At 46.2% G+C, this 2,760-nt stretch overlaps 1 non-coding gene across 1 annotated transcript; it reads right to left on the bottom strand.

Moving 5' to 3' along the window:
* Positions 1-330: 330 nt before the first annotated feature.
* LOC125922198 (U6 spliceosomal RNA) lies at positions 331-438 on the bottom strand. The gene has a single exon (XR_007457632.1). It is a non-coding gene; the product is annotated as a U6 spliceosomal RNA (small nuclear RNA).
* Positions 439-2,760: the final 2,322 nt, after the last annotated feature.

The raw sequence follows: 2,760 nt of genomic DNA, 5'->3' as shown, positions 1-2,760 counted from the left end.
GTAATTTGTTAAAACAGCAACGGAAACTAATATACTAAGATTTCCCCTAAAAAGTATACACACTCTTTGCATGTTCTCATGGTCATTTGCACCGGTAACGTCATGGGAAGACTTCAAATCCAGATACTGATATACGGATTTATGATGTTGGTTGACCGTTCTCAGGTCACTCCTTTTATCCCTTCACTGATCTCAGTCTGGTTGCACTGGGGCAATCCTTTATTCCCTCTGTTTAACTCCCACCCGGATTTTATCAGTGAGGAATGGTTGAACGCTTCTGGCAGGCTCTGACGCGGGGCCCCATGTGTGTTCGCTAAGTATTGATTTGCACAAATGAGTGTGTAACTCAGGAATTTGCGTGTCATCTTTGCACAGGGGCCGTGATAACCTTCTCTGCATCCTTCTGATTTTAGTATATGTGCTGCCTGAAGCGAGCTCTGAATGTGAGTCAGATATCAGTGGTAAAATTTCCTGTGCTGCCCGAGGCAGCCATTTTGCTCCTGTCTATACTGAGCCTCTTAAGATGTTTGTCTCCTCTGCTAAAGGTCTGAAGCCATGGAGGGGTCACTTTGTAGTTTTTGGAATTCCACTCAAAAATTCCCATTGAACATATCAATTCTCCCAAGTCCCGCTGCCTGGCTGTCATATGGAAAGCAGTCCTGTCCCCCTGCACATAAATAGAACCTGCCCTTTGAGGCTCCTCTCAGTCAAATTTTATCGCGTAAGTGTATTTAGAGACTATATTTATAACTTCACTCTTTCTCTCAGGTTTATGGAAAGACTCTTGGCTGAACAAATATAGCACAGGTTCTGGATGTGCTCTGGTGGAAACACTCACTCCAACGTGCGGCACATAATCAAGTCCAGGATGTAAAGCACAATAGATTCTTCTTCAGCTGTAGGACCAAAATATCTCTCTATGGAGCTTCTCATCACGTGTCCTGGGTGGGGGTGTTATCCTGTCTCCCCGGGTTTTTGTCTGAATTATTTTTCTACCAACTCAGGGGCAAGCCTTAGGTCCCTAGATGCCTGTGGACCTGCTATCTCTTCTCCATGCCCTTGGGTGACCAAGCCCTCCTAACTCTGGGAAAGAAACAGCCATCACCTTGTGCCAGAGAAACTCACCAAGATGTATCTTCTAGATTAAACTATTTTGGAGAGCCTTTTGATGGCAGACTTGCCCAGTGGGGAAAGGGATGTCCGGAGACTTCGGGAAAATTCCACTAGGACTATTCAACCCAACAAATCCAGTTTCCTTCTTTTGTGGTGACTTGAGAGGGGGCCTTCCTCTGGGAGGCTGGGTCATGTGACTTTCTGTGACAAGTATGTCCCTGTCCTTGAATCCTTCCAAGTCAATGCTGGTGTTGCCTGCAGCCCTTCCCTCTGGACCTTCCCCTTGTCTCTTTAACTCTTTTCTCATCTACCAGAAGACTCACATTCATATTGAAGGCTCTTTCCCCTTTCCCCTCTGTGTTGTTGTTGAAGCACACCTGCCCTTTTACCAATTATGGGATGTTGTTTTTGGTCTTCCTTCTAACACGAACTCATTCAAGCATTAATGCTCTGTATTCTCCTTCTGTAATATTTTTATCAACGTGCAGCTGTGCACTCGTGCTGTAGCCTCAAGGATTCTTCACCTCTCAGAGCCTTCCAGGCATCACCGCTCTGTGAGTCAGGAGCTTTTTCCATCCCAGTGTCTGGTTCTCTGATGATCGGGGATGAATGAAGGGTGATGGAAATGATAATCTGAGTCACACAGCTTGAGGTGCTCTTTCCCTCTCTGTCCCCACCTCCAGAGACGTACCTCTGGCTGTGAACATGTCCTAGGCCTATGGTGATGGTGGGTGGTATTAAGGGGACACAAAGTCTTCCCCAAAGAGGCCTCACGTGGTGACACTCTTCCCCTTCACTGACCCTCGGCTTCTTCATCTGCACTCATTTTATCAGCACCCTGAGAATGGATTCATCTCTCAGGCAGGTTTCACATTAATAAAGCTCATGAACGGGACCGAAGTTGAAAATAAACAGGCCAGATTAATAGTTGACGAGAACCATCTCAAGAAGTAGAATATTTCACGTCCAGCTGAGACGCATGCTATTTCCCTGGAGAAGAGTTACCGCAAAGCTAAACCATAACCAGAGCCCCAAATCTGATTTGCAGTGAGAAATCCCTACTGTGGAGAGAAAATTCTGAAGCCCAAGGGAGCCTATAAATTTCCCATGGGCGGTCTTGTGCAGGGAGCCAAGTAATTCTACGGTCGACTGGTAAGGGTAGAAGCAAAACAAAGGGAGTCAAAAACAAGAAATGTTCAATGCCATTAAGGACATCAGAGCGGGATGCTTTCTTCTTATGGTTGGGAGAGGCTCATAGTGGCCATCCAAGAATACTCAGAGTCTGTTAGCCATGATTTGCCATGTCTACATCCATCATTAGAGTAGAGATGTCTTCACCCCCCCAACCCTAATGCTCTAGGTCTACCACGTGTGAACCTCTCTCCGCTGGATCGTGGTAGCGTCTCACCATCCTTGTTCGCCTTGGTTCTCCTGTTTCTGCATGGCTGAGCAAGCCCTCTTCTAATGGAGATTCCTCCTCTAGATGCCAATACATTCGATCTGATTAGAGTGAGAACCTGCCAAATAGAGATCCATGTTGACTCCATAGTGGAGGTTTTTTCCACTTCATCACCCACTGAATTTACAATCTGGCTTGGAGGGAAAATTTTATTTCTCTCATTCCCACGTTCTCACAACATGAACCCC

The sequence above is a fragment of the Panthera uncia genome, chromosome C2 (genome assembly GCF_023721935.1).
Source record: "Panthera uncia isolate 11264 chromosome C2, Puncia_PCG_1.0, whole genome shotgun sequence".
Taxonomy (NCBI): Eukaryota; Metazoa; Chordata; class Mammalia; order Carnivora; family Felidae; genus Panthera; species Panthera uncia.
This window is presented reverse-complemented; position numbering and strand designations above follow the sequence as displayed.